This window comes from Pinus tabuliformis, chromosome Q, assembly GCF_031772625.1.
Source record: "Pinus tabuliformis cultivar Carrire ecotype Pingquan chromosome Q, CPIR1, whole genome shotgun sequence".
In the NCBI taxonomy this organism is placed as follows: Eukaryota; Viridiplantae; Streptophyta; class Pinopsida; order Pinales; family Pinaceae; genus Pinus; species Pinus tabuliformis.
In genome coordinates, this window is record NC_142296.1 from 930,047,704 (window position 1) to 930,065,849 (window position 18,146).

Sequence of the window (18,146 nt, forward strand, 5' to 3'; positions counted from 1 at the left end):
GGAACATGAGCTACACAAACAGGAGAAGGAAGCACAATAGCAACAGGTACAGTAGGGGGTGCGACATATGTAGGCGGATGAAACAACGCTCGTACAGGTAGTGGACTCATCATAACGATTGACATTAGGCAAACATGGTGAACCATCGTAGGAGTAGGACTTTGCTCAGGAGATAGAGCGATCGCTTAAACAGATGGATACGGATATGGAGCAGCAGGAGATATAGGAGGACATCGACCTCATGCCTCACCATCAAGAGGTCAACCCACCAAATTCACCACATCCAGAAGATGAGCAAGTCCTAAGCAACCAAGGAGACACTGAGATCCTTGGAGATCAACCGGAAGGAGAGATGCACAACATCTCATTCGATGAGTCTCAACATAGAGTTGTGCAATCCTGTAGAGTGTCAACTCCGGAAGATCATACATCTCCTGCATAGTATGAGGAATGAGTGATCGTTTATGACGTGCGCAAACATCCAACAGCCTTGGCCGATGCCACTAGAGCATATGCTGAAGCCACTAGCTCAAGTGTTCACTTTCTGATAACTAAGAATGAGTGAATGGCTAAGGAGCTATAGACGGCCAAGCAAGGAGGAGAGTTGGTGACAGTGTCCACCCGAGTAGAACTGAAGAAGGCAATACTAGATGAAGTATTGTCCCTTGACATAGTTATGTGGACGTTGTATTCCAAGTTTGGTAACGTGCATAAGGCAGTCATCCATCTCAACGGATGGCAGCAATGATGTGCTAGAAGAGAACGTATCTTGTCGAATGTGCATGTTGTTGTTGATTACATGCAAACATGGATGATGAGATACAAGGGAGCCCTGCTTCACTTGCCTAAGATGATGAAGCCCAGAGCGGTCGAGCTAAAGGCACGCATTCAGAGTCAGATCTGGAACTATGAAGAGCTCCCATAGCTCATCACTAGTCTACAGGCTTCCCATGCACGTGTATTCAAGAGTATGGATGTTGTGGTGCACACACATGTGATCCCATCTATTGGGACTCTCACCCAGGTGAAGACAAAGGCACAAGTCCGACTAGAGCTTGACTCATACTTTGACGAGTTGATGCGCATAGCCACCAGCCCAGACTTGCCGATCAGTGCAGACACCATGCACAAGTATGTTGCTGGTTCGGCTGAATTGAAGACAATGATGTGCATTCTTTCAGACGAGTTGGAAAAAGGAGCTCGAGCACTTTACCTGGATGCTATGGAGGCAAGAGTCAGGTTCTAGAAATATGTCACCTTGGAGTATACGGACATCATCACGGACTACCGATCTTGGCATCAGTACACTACTATTGATCATCGCGAGGATGTTGAAGAGTTGGACTTCCCACGGTTGTCCGAGTCATAGTGATGTCTTGCATGGCTTGCTTAAGCCAATTTTGTCTCACATGGGTACATGTGCATTGTAATGTAACATCTTGTCAAGTGTAAGTTCAAGTGTCGATAGTTGGATGTAATAGTCATAGAGTAGATGAAGAGTCGTGAGGGTAGATGAACTGTCACAAAGGGGACTGTCAAGGATCACCCAACCCTTTGCTATAAATAGTCCCTCATAACTCATTGTAAAGGCTTTTGGTCAGCCAAGCTTCCGATAGGACTATCTTAGAGAGAGCTTGGACATTGTTGTAATGAGCCTTGGCTTCTCCACTGCGCAGAGCTAGGTCATCTCTTTGGAGGAGAAGATGATTGTGGCTGTAACATTCCATTGTCGTAACTAGTGTTTGGACATGGATGTATTGTATGACTGGAACTTACACTTCTTAATATAACAAGAGGCAACACGTTTCATGCATATTTTGAATTGTATTTCAACTATCTGTTTACTCTAAATGATATATGTATTTGTTTGCTTACGCATGCATGTATAACTATTTTTGTGTATGTATGTATGAATCTTTCTGAAATGTGTTATTGGTTTAACCATCACTTTGGATTGCTAGCTAACTTGCCTTCCATGTTGTGATGCATCTTTGCTCGTGTGTTCCCTTCTTAACTCCGTGCTATCACAGGTTTCCAAGGGGTGCACTCATCTCAACCCCCGTGTGTTATAACCTCTCATGCACCTTCCTTGGCTTACTGCATATGTCACACCCTTGCTACCAACATAGTTATCTTACTTGCCTCTGTGCGAAATTATGGTCAACGCATTACCATATGACCCACTGCTGGGACTCCTACACCAAACGGTCTGAGGCCTAATTGGAACTTCTTACCAGGGAGATCCCCTGACATGTTGGTGGGTCCAACACTATCAACACCTAGATTTTTGGAGAGTTGAGATAATGGAATTGGAATTTTAACTCTCTCTAATTATTTTTCAACATTAAAAACAGTTGGAACAAAATTTTCAGCAATATTCCATTCTTGTGACTGTTTTTGTGGTTAAATTAATGGTGTTTGTGTTTCAGATGATTTTACTTGAGGTTCATCAAAGGTAACCATTTTTATTGGTCTACCAAGTGCTAGTCTTGGTCCAAGGTCATACCTTCTATTTAATTTAGCAATTTAGAATTCAAAAAAAGCTTGATACTTGGAAATTTGAGAATTTTCTTGATTTTGAATTAAAGATTGATCTTGAGTAATTGGGACAATAACATTCTATGATGATGGATCTTCAAAATAATTAATATCATTTTTATTTTCAGGAATTGTTTCCTCAAGATCTTGATCATCATTCATTTGGGGAGGTTGAATTTGTTGATCATTGTTTGGCCTTTGTAAAATTTGAGGTTGAAAAGGTCTTCTATATTGAACTTGTGGTCTATTTGCAACTTGTTGGGTTGCTCTAGGTTGAGTTTCTATTCTAGAGATTCTATTAGAGATATTTCTAAGTAAAGAACTTATTTCATCAATTTTATGGTCTTCATATTTAGTTTTTGATGAGGTACCTTCTTCTCTAGCTTTCATCCTATTTTCAGCCTTTTTTGCCTTAGCTTTCAGTTTATTAGATGTTGATCTATTAGCCTCAACTTTGATTACGTTTGTTTGCATGTCTGCTATAGTTTCATATTTTCTCTCCCTAAGAATTACAACAAAATCATCTTCAAATGCTTTGGAAAACCTAACCTTAGCAGCGGTTACTGGAGGTTTGTAATCATGGGACATTTTATTATAGAGTTTATTGAATCTCTTAATGAAATCAGTGACAGGTTTACCAGGGTTTCTTTTTAAGTCTTCAATTTTTTTTAAGTAGTAAACAACATCCTTTTTGAAACGCCATTGATTTTTGAAAATATTAACTATTTGAACCCATGAATTAATTGAATTAGCTTGAAGTTGTCGGAAAAATATCCTAACATTTCCTTCAAGGGATTGAACAAAAAGTCTAGTGTAAACATCCTCATGCTCAATATTCATGTTATCAAAAAATTCTAAGAATGAAACTAAGTGATCTTCAGTAGATGGCCTAGTTTCCCCATTATATCTAGGTAAGTGTTTTAAATACCCATCAAGAAAAGGATAGAGTTGGGCTGCAGGTGGGAGAACTAAGGCTCCATAAAGTGTTGCAACAATTGGTTGAATACCAACCATTTGATGAGATGAAGTTGTCTTTTTAGGAGAAACAACTTTACTAGAAGAAAGAGGTAATGAAGGTTTGGGTTTCTGGAAGAATTGAGGATTAATAAATAACTTCTAAACTTCAGGTAGAACCTTTTCAGGATCCTCAAAATCTAGAGGATTAGTATAGATGTTAAGTTCCTCTTCAGATTTAGTAGAAGTAGATGGATAAGTATGTACAAAAAAATATTTGAAATTAGACTAGTGGTTTAAACTCAAAAAGAAAAAGAAAAAAAAGGATCTTCTTCACTATCAAAAGGCTTCCAAATTGGAATAATCAAACTCAAAAGCCTCAAGTTGATGGACTAGAAGTGCAGTTTGAAGATCTACTCCTTTAGAAAGAAGTTCTAAAATTTTTGGAGGAAGATCTAATAATTCAACAGGTGTTGGAGTTGACTATGAAGGGTCAAATTGTGAAGGTTTTTCAGATAGAACAAAGGCAGAAGTAACAAGAGAGGCTTCTAACCTACGTCTAATTGAAATTATTCATCTCTTTGGATTTGATAAAGGAGAGAAAATCTCTGGATCTAACCGGGATCTGGTATGCCTGCGTGAAGCCAAATTTAACCAGTGGAGTCACCAGGTGAAGGATTTTAACCTATTGACCTCTTATTCACCATTGAGAGACAAGTATAATCGTTGTCCCAAAGAAAAAGATTCAACCTTCGTTCCCCGGCAATGACGCCAATCTGATGTTGTCCTTTGTAGATAGTCCTAGGCTAAAGGACTATTCCAAAGCATCTAAAATACTTTTTTTGGTTTTAAATGGATGACCAATGTTTAAACTTTTAAACTGATGTAAATCTTAATTATTTTTTAGAAAACATAAGGGTTGATTCTTCACTCTTCACAGAATTAAAATTTAAAATGATATGAAAATCAGAAGTAAAGAAGATATATAATTCCTTAAATATTCAAGCTGAATGTTAAAAAAAAAAGGATCTTCTTCACTGTCAAAAGGTTCCAAATTGGAATAAGCAAGCTCAAAAGCCTCAAGTTGATGGACTAGAAGTGCAGTTTGAAGATCTACTCCTTTAGAAAGGAGTTCTAAAACTTTTGGAGGAAGATCTGATAATTGAACAGGCGTTGGAGTTGACTGTGAAGGGTCAAATTGTGGAGGTTTTTCAGATAGAACAAAGGCAAAAGTAACAAGAGAGGCTTCTAACCTACGTCTAATTGACATTATTCTAACTAATCTCTCTGGATCTGATAAAGGAGAGAAAAGCTCTGGACCTAAACAGGATCTGGTATGCCTGTGCGAAGCCAAATTTAACCAATAGAGTCGCCAGGTGAAGGATTTTAGCTTACTGACCTCTTATTCACCATTAAGAGACAAGTATAATCGTTGTCCCAGAGAAAAAGCTTCAACCTTCGTTCCCTGGCAATGACGCAAAATTGATGTTGTCCTTTGTATATAGTCCTAGGCTAAAGGACTATGCCAAAGCATCTAAAATATTTCTTTTGATTTTAAATGGATGGCCAATGTTTAAACATTTAAACAGATGTAGATCTTAATTTGTTTTAAGAAAACAGAAGGGTTGATTCTTCACTCTTTACAAAATTAAGCTTTAAAATGATATGAAAATCAAAAGTAAAGAAGATATATAATTCCTTAAATATTCAAAGTGAATGTTAAAAATAAATAAATAAAAATTAGGATCTTATTCACTGTCAAAAGGTTCCAAATTGGAATAAGCAAGCTCAAAAGCCTCAAGTTGATGGACTAGAAGTGCAGTTTGAAGATCTACTGATGGAATAGAAGTGCAGTTTGAAGATCTACTCCTTTAGAGAGGAGTTCTAAAACTTTTGGAGGAAGATCTGATAATTCAACAGGTGTTGGAGTTGACTGTGAAGGGTCAAATTGTGAAGGTTTTTCAGATAGAACAAAGGCAGAAGTAACAAGAGAGGCTTAACCTACGTCTAATTGACGTTATTCTAACTAATATCTCTGGATCCGATAAAGGAGAGAAAATCTTTGGATCTAACCGAGATCTAGTATGTTCTGTGTGAAGCCAAATTTAACCAGTGGAATCGCTAGGTGAAGGATTTTAGCCTACTGACCTCTTCTTCGCTGTTAAGAGACAAGTATAATCGTTGTCCCAGAGAAAAAGCTTCAACCTTCGTTCCCCGACAACGACACCAATCTGATGTTGTCCTTTGTAGATAGTACTAGGCTAAAGGACTATGCCAAAACATCTAAAATATTTTTTTTTTATTTTAAATGGATGACCAATGTCTAATCTTTTAAACATATGTAATTCTTAATTGTTTTTGAGAAAACAAAAGGGTTGATTCTTCACTCTTCACAGAATTAAGCTTTAAAATGATATGAAAATCAGAAGTAAAGAAGATATATAATTCCTTAAATATTCAAACTGAATGTTTAATTACTTATATAAAGCATATGTGTATAGAAATTTTCTATAGCCGAATAGTACATGTGCAAGAGATGACAAAAGGAAACAATTTATTGATTTCGAGGAATTAACTAAGACAGTTTCAGTTAATTAATCTCTTTAAATAATGATAACTTCGCAGGAGCTTTCAGATAGATTGATATTCAATCTAATCTTACCCAGACTTCTGTGTCACTTTAAACATGTGCAGAGAAAATATAAAATGATAACATAAATGAATACCAGAAGAACTCAGAGAGATACACAAGTTGTTCAAAATGAATCCAAAATCTTTCTATTAATCTTCAGAAATAGTTAATAAAATTACAAGCATGTTTGTTGGTTCATCACAAGGGTTCAACCCTTTCTTCTTTGAAATACAAAATATTTATAGAATTTGAGTTTCTAACATATCTACATTGGAATCAAAATTTATTACAAAATATAATATCATCCAAAATATTTGGGATATTACAACAATAGACCAAAAATAGTGGATTTGAACTAATTTCGAGGGATGTTGTTGATGACTATAACTAGAAATTTGTTTCTTTTAATGATTGTCCATGAAATTCTGTTGTCTACTGCTGAAATGGTGTTGTCTTTTCCTAAAATTCTGCATTTTGTTCCTATTCGATGAGTTCACACAGTTTATCCCATCTGTTTTCATCAGGGATAACAATTTTAACAATTTCCTATATGACTCATCGACTTCAGTATATTTTTCAAAAGGGGGTTGGTAAGAAACAAATGCCTAATTTCATGTTGAATTAACAAATCAAAACTTAAATCTTCAATGAAGGCTTTCCCAATGATAACTCCTCTGATTTTGGAAAATTTGGTCTTGTCCACTACTATATCATCTATCCTTTGTTGATAATCTTCAAGTGGGATCAATTTTCCACTTCTGTCCTACAACGATGGAAGTCCTTTCTGATGTAAAGAATTGAATTTCCTGTGAAATTTCTTAATTTGAACCTCCAAATTCTGACACTTGTTCTCGGGCTATAGCATTAAATTTCTCTTTGTTAAAACATTCTAGCCTCCAAGATAGCTTCAATTCTATCTTCAATGCCGAATTCTTCAAGCTCATCTTTTTTATTGGATTTTAGGACTTTGATTATCCTTGTAGCATCTCAAGGTTTGTGGTCCAGGTCCTTCTTTATTTCTGTTACTGCTTCTTGTGACCTCTGCAATAAATCTACCTGCTCAAAAATAATTTCAATTGAAGGCCATAACTCAGTCACTGATACATTAATGTCTACCCAAATATTCTCTTTGGCCTGAGAAATGGTTTGTGCAATTAAGGATTCATTTTCCTAAACTTCTATTTTTTGAGTTAATTTATAATTCTTTTGAATCTCAGCCAAATATGCATTATCATACTTAATCTTTCATTCTTGGATCTTTTGGAGATGCATTTTAAGTTTTCCAATCTCTTGATCCTTCAGAGATAAGTCTCCCTTAGATTTTGGTATTTGTTCTGCTGATTCAGTAGACTGTGTTTCTACTATGATGGTTGTTGTTGTAGATGTCCCTGCTGCTGAAGTAACTATTGTAGAAGTAGTGGCTATAGGAATGGAAGTTGAAATGTTGAGTTGTTGTTCTTTTTCTTTTAGGAGTGATTCCATATCAACTTCCATTTTCTAAATTTGAACATTTTGTTCAACTATCAATTTCAACATATTTTCTCTCTCTTTCTAGTTGACCGATTTCCTTAGCTTGTGGATGTTCAATAGTAGGAAGCTTAAGTTACTTCCTCAATGATTGAATGTCAGAATTCTTATTTCTTATCATTTCTTCTGCCATTTTGATATTACTAGGATCATATCCTAGCTTGATCACCATATTGTCAAAACCTTTGATTCTGGCATCTTTTTCCAAGGATGACATTCTCTCCATCTTCAATTGTGAATGAATATTGTTTAAGGAAGCTTGTATTTTTTAGGCTTCCATTGTTGAACTTGTCAATGTGGAATATATCATTTCACTAGCCTGCTTATGTAGGTTAATCTGATTAATGGCATGAATTTGTTTGGTGTCAAAAGAAAAAATAGATGTTTTTTAATCTTCTGCACTCTTACAGATTTGAACTTTTGGTTCCAAGAAAGCTAATTGAAACTATCCTTTCTTAGTATCAAGTGCAGATAGAAGTTTGTGTTGTGTAGTGGAAGACTGCTTCCAAAATTTTGAATAAGTGGTGTCCTTCAATGCTTCATTCTTCCTTTTAATATCTCTGTATCTAGCAAAAATATTTTGTTTTGTTCAATCATGAGAAACAAAGGTATAGGAGAATCTGTAATTTCTTTAGTTTGTGGAAAAGAAGTAGTGGAAAATCCTGACATCACCATTGTGGTTTTCTCCTGTGAGATTTTGTCCTATGAATAATTTGATTAGTGTTTGTCTTCTTTCTCATTTTGAAAATTGCGAAACCTATAGCTTGAGTTTCTGAGTCTGTAGGAGACAATATTTCCCTTGGTCTTTTGGTTTATTTTTCTTAAGGAACTCAAGTCTGTGAATATGTTTGACTAACAATTATTTCTTCTGCTTTTTGTAATGTATTCTCTTTCCACTCTTCTTGATTTGCATACTTCTTTATCTCTATCTTAGCTATATGTACATATGGAGTTCTTTTATGCTCAACTCTCAACTTTGAAATAATCCCCAAGGGATCATAGGACCATGTAAAGCTCAATTTGAATTTCATTTGCTTTAATAACATATCTGCCTCCATCATTGCTTCCCTGGTATTGATAATGAAATGGCCAATTTGTGCCTTTAAGTTGAATTGGGCTTTATGTTTCCTGGATAAAAAATGCAGATCATCCATGTTCATCATTTGCCTGATGTATTCCAAGGCAAAAATCCCGATTGGCGCAAATACTAGTAACCTGTAGGGGATAATTTCACATCCATATATTTTGATTTCTATGTAATTCTGGTAGAGGTACCAGTCCTCAATTTTGGCTTGTTCGGTAAGGTGTATAATTCTTCTAATTTCTGTTGAAATCCTTGGTATAACATCACTGTTGAGAACACATAAAGGCATATGCAAAAATTGATTTACATAATCATTGAAGGAATATTCTTCTGTGTTCTTCCTTACCAAGAAAGTCCCATGAATAACTGATTGAGCCTTTCCTTATGCATCTAACTTCTGCAATGGAAACTTAAACCTATCTTCTTGATGAAATAAAACTAAATACACCAAGAATGACTCATGTTTAAAAGCACCTTTAGTTGAAAACTTTAAAATCGATCATGAATATTGTCTACCAAAAAATGACTATATTTGAAAATCAATGAGGGTTTATTACCCACAGAGAACACTGATATAAATCCTAATATTACTTCATCGGCCCACTGATTGGTAGGGTAACCTAACAGACATGTGACCATAGAGATGAGCTGCCTAGACACTTATGGGAAAATTGAAGTGGAATAGGGTGGATTGGTCCTTGGAAACTCAAAATTATTAGGTAAAAACGACTCAAAGATTGAGGCTCGCTAAGGAAATGTGAGCTTTTGGTAAATATCCATGAGGGAATGAGTGGAAAAAGGGTGCAGAGGGGCTGAAGGATTGATTCGAAGTGCTTGGCATATGGAATCAGGAGTAATAGCAAATAAAACTTCATTATTTTTGACAATTACAACCCTCTGACAAGGAAGATATCTCAGATTTCACCAGGTAACAAATTCAAGTAAGATATGGGTCTGGATAAAGATGTATTAGGGAAGGAATGAATCCCAAATGCTCAATTCATCACTGACATCAAGGAACTTCTAGTTTGCCCAATTGTGGAGTTCCTAAAGGTCGAACTCACATTGGGTTTTTGAGATTTTATAATGTGTATCTACCATGGAAAACTCATCTAGGTTAACTACAGAAGATAACGTAGGGCTCTCTACCACTAATTTCAATTTTCCTTTAGATGAAGACATCGTAAATAGGGAATTACAGGCTGAGGTTGTTGAATTAAGAGATAATTGTCGATTATTGGTATATGAAGATCAACAACTACGCGATTGGTAGAATTTGGAGTCGCACTGGTGATGTTGGGAGCTGGAATGGCAAAAGTGAACATGTAGAGGGATATGTGTCTTTTTTAAAACAGGGAATTCAAACAGTTGGAGAGATCATAATTGTTTTTAGGTGCGTCAAATTAAAGAATTAGACATTGGCCCGAAAAATTAATGCTTGAATGCGTATATGAATGTTTGGTGAGAGAAATTAAATGTTTAACGGCTAACGAGCGTGGGAAAATAGGAAGGGGATAGGTGTCGAGGTGTGAATAGGCGCGAGAGTGTAGCGGGAGTGGGAAGTGGTTTTCGAAGGGTGGGGTGGGCGGTTAGCGGTTTAGGAGAGGAGGGGTCTCGAAGTTGCTGAGGAGATGCCATGTATGAGGGAGTGGTAAATTGAATACACTTTTCGGACCACCCACCCCCACCCTCCCTCCCCCCTCGTTAACTTCTAATGGTGCGAGGGGTTTCGAACTCATCTCGCACCATTGATGCGGGTGGGGATGATCTCCTCGATAGATTTTCATTTGAACTTTATTATAATGTGACGAAACTTCATATCACTTTATTTGTAAATTAAAACATAACCTTTCGGAAAATATGCAAGGATTAAAATAATAATATATAAAAACAATGCAGCATTTTGGCTAGCTCGCAACTTTGGGGATATATATATATATATATATATATATAGATATATATATCCCCTTTTATTCTTTTTTTTGACATTTTTCTTTATTTCTTTTTCTCATATTCTTTTCTTTCTTTTCTATTTTTTTTTCATTTTTCTTTTTTCAACAAAAATAAAAAACAACTAGTGTAAAAATAAGTACACACACAATATTTTAAAATATTCTAAGTAGTATGTACAAATTAAAGGTTAAGATTTCTTTCGAAAGTAGTTGTGTCTTGTAATTTTATTTATGTATAAAATCACCTTTTGTACTTACATGCATTCCAAAAAAGGATCCATAAAATGGATCTGATCTCCAAAAAAGGCATTAAGCCATACAAAAAGTTTCAAAATGATGATGAGTCGCACTTGTTGGCTAGAAATGTCCACAATCAAAATGTCTCACTTGACTAATCTAGAAATGCTTGAACATACTTTCAAAAAACATATTCTAAAATGCAAAATTCGGTGATAAAACTACCTATAGGCAATAGTTTAAATTGTCCACTATAAACTAAATATAGTCCGTATATCTATAATTATAGATATATGTTGTAAAATAAACTATCATATATATTAAAAAAGAGTTGTTTTGTTTTTTGCTTCAGCCTTCAACTAGCTTTATAAAATTTTGACGATAGGATTCATAAAATTGGTCAGTATGCTGCTATCCAATCAACCAATGCCATAACCCAATTGTAGGCCTTCTTTAGAAAGATTGTTGCCATCGATATTGAGCTCCCTATAAATATGAGAAAAACTGAAGTGATTAGAAATATCTTTTAATCTAATAACTTCATACAACAAAGGAATTAGAGTTATATGGTGACATCTATAAAGTCCTTTAACCCAGTTGATAATGAGCAATGAATTACCAAATATTTTCTTTTGTTGAACTCCTTTTCCTATGAAAAACTTTAGAAATAAATTGAGGGCCTTTAATTCTGCATAATTATTATATCCAACTCCAAGCCCCATTTTGATAGTAAATGAATGAATTTAAAATAGGAATAATTTGGCTCCCCCGCCACATACTCCTTTTCCTATGGTAAACTTTAGCTGTAAATTGAGGATCTTTAATTATACATAGTTATTAGATCCAACTCTAAGCCCTATTTTGATAGTAAATGAATGACTTTCATATATGAATAATTTGGCTCCCTCTGAAATGCCTGGTCAAAATAAGCCCAAGGCATATACCTATTTATGTTGACAGGGTTAATCTGTCTCTAGTTTTGTGTCGGAATCTTCTTAGGAAGAAGATCAAATATACCTATGATCTAAGCAACCACTATGTCAACAGAAACATGATGATCTTGAAAACCAATATTGTTTCTAGCTAACCAAATGCCCCAAACAAAAAGTAAAGGGATATCCACTGAAATCATACCTCCATTAGCTCATCACCATGACATAAATAGTTTTGTCCAAATCTAAATTATGAATAACTTCTCAAACAACCCTTGAAAATGTGCATTGTAAAAATAAGTGATTTACTCATTCGTCTTACTCTCTGCATAGTGCACACCTATTTGGTCCATGAAGACTTCTTTTGTTCAAATTGTTTGTTGTGGGAACTTTTTTTGAAAGAGCACACCAAGTGTCATAGGAAATGAGTTATGGTTTTTTCGAGGCATGTGTTATGAATAAACCATGGTATTGGCCCATGATATTATAATAAAACTCATTTACAAACATAATAAAGTGAAGATTAATAGTTAAGAAACTTCTTTTATATATATATATATATATATATATATATATATATATATATATATATATATATATATATATATATATGATGAAATTAAAATAAATTTATAATTTACTTATTTTTTATTATTATTTTTTAATTTTAATAATGTGAAAGTTACTATAAAATAAGTATTTTGATATCTATTACAATTGAACTTTTATCAATATAATTTATAGAGCTATGTAAGTGATAATGATTATAATTGTTAATAATATATTGAAGTCCCATATAGTTTGCCTTGTCAAACGTGCTTGATGCATAAGAATCCATGTGGCACTCAAAATTATCGGTTGAATATCTTCCCATTGAATCAGTTAATGGGACAACTAATTTTCTTTAAATCGGAAATTTAAGCCAATAAACATGTCTTCCTTGTTGTTAATGTCACTCCACGTGCATGAGCAACACCTACGTTGAACAAAACTAGGTATGTTTGTTGTTGACATCAGCCTATGTACCTACCTTGAACAAAACTAGAGTAGGTTTTTTGTTGACGTCATCCCATGTGTATGAGCCACCCTTTAATTGCTAAATACGCATTCCAAGTCTCTAGTCCATATGTCGAACTTCTAGACCCTCCTTTTAGTTTAGGAAAGTCTTCACACCATTGGTCTCTTATTACATGCACTTGTTCAACATATACCTAGCGTATACAATGACTAGACGTTCTTCTAGAGATAAAACCTTAGTTTCTCAGTATGCCTGATCCCACTACACATAATGTCAATTGTGTTGCTTGTCCCACCCACTCTAGGCGATGCCAAGAAATTATCCTCTACCCCTAGACTACCTGTTCCCCTAACACTTCTTATCCTTTTGGGAGATCTCTCCCCCCTATGTAATTCATCCTCTAGCACTGAATCAACTGCATCCTCCAACATTGGTCTCTTTCTCGAAATCCTTCCCTACTTGTACTCTAGATCCTCAATCCACTTATTATGCACTTCTTTGTATCTCCATCACTTTTTGCACCCCTTTTCGTTTCTTTTCTTCAAGCCATCCTCGGGTCATCCCCTTGGGTCCCCACGCCGCACAGGGCCTTAGTTGCTCGTAGTCTCACATTCTAGCGACATTATTTCCTTGTCGCACAACAACATTTTGATCGATGTCGACAATGTCCTCAGATATCTACCACATGGTTCCCTGAAGAAGTTTCACTCGACTACATGAAATATTGGGTGGATGTTACTGCAAAATATACTATATACCCTTCTAACACACTAGTTAACCATAAATCAACTGATCTAGAAACAAAATTACTTACAATATTCGCTCTTCATAGTAGCTCGAGCATCCAACGATAAGGTTTCAGTTGGGTCTCAGTCCTCATTGATTCGCTTGGTGTTTAAGCCACTCCCATAAGATGATGGGGAACTCCACGAAGAATATCTTGTGGAAATTAGAACACATGTACCTTTGTAACCAAGATTTTGGAGTAATGTGAAGGCTCCTAGTTCGCTCTACCATGAACTCGTATAATTTCCATTCAAACCACTATTCAATCTCTTCTTGGGTTGGCCTCCACATCACCTTTTCTACCATAGGCCTTGAAGGTCTTGGCAACGAATCCATCTTTGGATGCTCGCAAGGGAAATGACCTAGGTTTCAAAAGTTTTCTAGCAAAACCCCCATGGATATCGACATTGTCAACATCTGCGAGCAGACAAGGTCGCACCTAAGGTATGCAATGGGTTTTCAAAACCTTTGAAGGTTATGCAATGAGACAGGGGAATAAGAGATAATTATGGCTCACAATTACCCAACTCAGGCTAGCATAATTACTATATGTTGTAGATAATTCTCATTAAGAAAACATGCATTCCCAACCTCACAACACACATTACAATATTTCAGAGATTATATCCAACATAGGTTGCACATAAAACATAGTTTGAACATAAAACTCATTGTCCAATAGGCCTCCATAATATATTAAATTCGACATGAAATACTAGAAAACATGGCCCATTCCTTATATAATGACATAGTTACTTCAAATGGATAAAATAACTACACAGATAGAAATAGGAACTTTGTGCAGACTTAAAGTCAATTCATGACATTCACCATCGACACAAAGTACTTGAACATCAAAAGCTTAGATATGAGAAAAAAATATGGGAGAGCTCATATTTATATTAACCAACAAAAAATAAATATACATCAAGTTAAGGTGTCTGAAAGTAGACTTAAGAAGTAGTCCTTCATAATATGTTTCTCGCCAATGCCATACAATACATAGTGACACAATAACAAAAAAAATACACCATGTCAGAGCCTTAATACATTTATCTCCATGGAATCCATCAATAGAACAAGGATAGTAGTATCAGATAACAATGGTAATACAAAACAAAGCATAGCATAATAGAAAAAAACATCAAACAATAGAAAAATTGAACCATCAAACAATGGAACAATTGAACAATACAACCATCGAACCACCAACAACAAAACTCAAACAATAGAACCATCAAACCACTAACAATGAAACCCTTAATCATCAAGAACCATCCTTTTTGTAGAGGTGGTCTTCGAGATCCAGCTTGGGGAATCTTTTGCCAACTCACCTAGTTGAGCTGTCCTCACTAAATCTACCACCTTATCCCATGTCTAATTATTCTGCATTGCTAATAGATACCCTATCACTTGAGGAATAAAGAAGTTACTATGTAGTAACCTTCGGTCTTTTTTTCACCTCTGTGCGGTTTATCGAGCATTTGCATGGTCTTCTGTTCGCGATACCCATCCCTTCCTATGCAGTACCCCCATACCTAGGAAATTTTTCAAAAAAATTCCCCTCTTCCCTTCACCCCAACAAGTGGCTCATATAGACACTTGAAAGTGTTCATCTTGATGAGGTTGGAAATAAGAGAACTAGAAAGTCAACAAGACAAGATAATGGAGGTGATGTATGTAATTCCGATCAAAGTGAGATCAATGATATTGATGTTTCATATGATTTTGAATTGAACTGAATTATTAACTTTCTACCAAATTCCTTGGCAAGTTGTTTCTCATGATTAGTGAAAAGAAGCTACATGTAAGGAATATTATGTTCTCATCAAGAATGAGATGGAAGTTAGTGGATCCTCCATTTAGAACCTAACTGATTGGCTATAGGTGGGTATACAAGAACAAGTAAAAATCAATTGGCTCACGACAAACATAAGGCAAGGCTTGTGGAAAAAATATATGCACAAAAAGAAGACATAAACTACGAGGAGAATTTCTCCTCCACAACAAAATGGGTAATCATTCATGCATTGTTGGCTTTGGCAGAACAATATAGGTGGAATATTTATTTTAATCTTAATGATGCAACTTTGCTTGTCAAGAAATTGGTAATACTATTGTATATCTTGTAGTGTATGTAGATGATATTTAGATAATAGAAAACAATAAATATATTGCATCCATTAGAAATATTTGAAGAAGGTTTTGAGATTGTAGCCATCAGACATCTTCAATACTACTTGTGTTTAGAAATAATAATCCAAGATATATATTCATATCCTAAAAGAAGCACATCAAATAGTTGTTGAATAAATTCATAATGATTGATTGTAATGTTTTCTCTACTCCAATGGAGAAAAATCTAAAGCTAACATCAAAACAATCTAACGAATTTGACAATGCAATTAAATATAAATAACTTGTGTGGAGTCTTATCTACCTTACAACTACCAAATCAAATATTTCATTTGTAGTTGGAATGCTTTCTAGGTTCCTACAAAAACCTTGTGAAGGACATTAATGTGTTGCAAAGACATTTCCAAGGTACTAGAAGGTAACTTAAGACTCTGGGCTCAAATACTCTAAAGGACTTAAAATTAGTTAGACATATAGATTCATAATTTGATGAGGATAAGGAGAATGGAGTGTCTACTTCAAGATACCTCATAGTCTTGGATTAGTAGCTATTTCTTAGAGATTTTACAAATAGTCTATTCTAGGATACTTCACCGCAAGTAAAAATATGTGGATATTGTAAAGGCAACAAAGGTGATTATGTGGCACAAGGAAGATAATAGAGAATTTTCAAGATATATAGGTGAATGCTACTCCACTTTTTTTTAAATACTTCTACAATCAAGTAGCCTAATAATCCTATATTCTATTATCAAACAAAGCACATCAACATCAAGTATTATCTGATTTGACATCATGTAGAGGCCAATTCCATTCATCTAGTACATTGTTCCATAAATAAAGCAAATTATTGACATTTTCAGCAAAGCACTTGGAAGAGGAAATGTTCAAAATGTTCAAAAAAATGTTTGGGCTAACAAAAACAACTTTGGAATAGTGGGGAATGTTAGATACCTAATCCTTGGTTTTATTGTATTGTAAATATTTATGTTAGGAGAAATATGAAGAGTCATATGTGAACATTAACATCCTTAGGACATGTTGAAAGGTGAAGGCAAAGGTAATCTCTCCTTTTCTCTCTCCATATATATGTGTGGGGGTGATTGATGTAGTTATCCAACAACACATTGATTTATATAAACATTCAAATTGTTAATTAATTTGGATTAATTTAGTGTCATAATCTATACCAATAATTTCATTTATAGTTCAAGTGTTGAAAATGAGAACACATATGTAGGCAAAGCATCCATTACAAACCTTTGTTCACAAAATTAAGTCCTTTTGAGGGGAATTTGGAGCAAAGCTATTTGAGTTGGAATTAAAATCAAATTCTAATTAATTCATTGATTAAAAAATACAAAAAATATTCAAAGAGAGTGTCCTTTCAAAGAGGATTTGAAGCAAAGTCATTTGACTTGGAATGGAATGGGATGTAGTTTGGCTCAATGATTAAAAAATACATAAAATATTCATAAAGATTGTAAGAGAGAGAGAGAGAGAGAAAGGGGGGAGAATACGGTGGTAGCTAGGGAGGAGGAGGATTTAAAGAAAAAATAATTTGATTGGATTATAATTAGATTGATTCAAAAATATGTAAAATATTGATAAGGGTGATTGTTATCGTCCATTGAGACTATAATTGGTCAATTAAACCTTAAAATGGTAAAGATGACTTATGTTCCTTTATAATTTTATTTGTATGCTAAAAAGGAAATAAGAAAATGATTTCAAGATTACCATAATTTTGATTACTTATGGGGTTGGGATGGTGAGTATTGTAATCTATATTTTGAAATTGAGCACTTTAGAAGATTGTTTTTCTCATTTTCAACCCTCTTACTATAACATATGATGACAAGTTGATATTTTTATTTATCAAAATTAATTTTAATTAGATTCATTAATTAAAAAATACAGAAAATATTCAAAAAATGTAAACATGTAGATATGTGGAAGCACACATGTATAAGTAAGAAAAACTATAAAAAAACATATATCATAGTTTGTTAATTTATATTGTAAATGTGCAGATTTCATAAAAGACATTTACCATAAGTTCGAAACACATAAATGTATATGTAAACTTTGTTGATTTATCAAATATGTGAAATGGAAATCCTAATGAAGAAATTATCATATATTTTGAGAATACATAAATTAAATATTTAAATCAAAATAAATTAAAATATATATAAGGATGCGATTTTAAATATGGTTGCAATTTCAAAATTAATATAAACTAGTTTAATGAATAAATATTGTTAAATCTTTAAAATAAAAGATAGTTAGGTATTAGATCATTTAAAATTTAAATTTAACTTCTAATTTATTAGATAATTCTATTCAA